We start from the raw sequence: 761 nt of genomic DNA on the forward strand, positions 1-761 counted from the left end.
AGTGATCAGGGATGGCAGACTCATCACAGGCACCTTGAGGCGTGCTCCCACAGTGCTTAGAGATGGTAGACCAGCAGATATAGACCCACCTCCACCTCCTACTCCGACCACTTGACGGGACAGGGCCCATGGGACACACCATCTGTCAGATAGTCTACGCATCGTTGTATGGAACTGCAATGGTTCTTTTACAGCACAGCCAGGCAATCTACGGGGGGCATTCTTTGGGAGAGTACAGAGAGACCTTTGCCACGAGTGACAGGGTATACATGGAGATCTGCTTTCAGGCAGCACACTCGGACATTTGGAGTGAGAGGATCTGGAGGAGTGGCCATTTTGTACAGAGAGCATCTCAATCGGATCATCACAGTGGAGAGAGCGGATTCACATGCCCGATTCTTGTGGGTACGCATCCGCCGCAGAGCCCCTTTGCGAGATCTTTTTATTGCAGTTTGCTACTTCCCCCCGACGCAGTCGATCTTTTCTTCCACCGGACCAGGCCAGTCCATATTTGACGATCTCTCAGCGGACATTGCAGATTTTTCACATCGCGGAGAAGTCATCCTTTTAGGAGACTTCAACGTGAGGACCTTAGATAGACAGGCCCTCACTTATGACTTCATGGAGGATCCGGTCATACTCCCAGCATTTCACGATGATAGCCTCTGTCGGACTTCATCAGACTGCACAGTACAGCCCACAGATCAGGGACGTCAATTATTGGAGCTCCTCACCTCGCACGGTATGGTCATTTATAACGG

The sequence above is a fragment of the Dipteris shenzhenensis genome, chromosome 28, assembly GCF_047967505.1.
Source record: "Dipteris shenzhenensis isolate YYH24624 ecotype China chromosome 28, Dip_SZ_1.0, whole genome shotgun sequence".
Lineage (NCBI taxonomy): Eukaryota > Viridiplantae > Streptophyta > Polypodiopsida > Gleicheniales > Dipteridaceae > Dipteris > Dipteris shenzhenensis.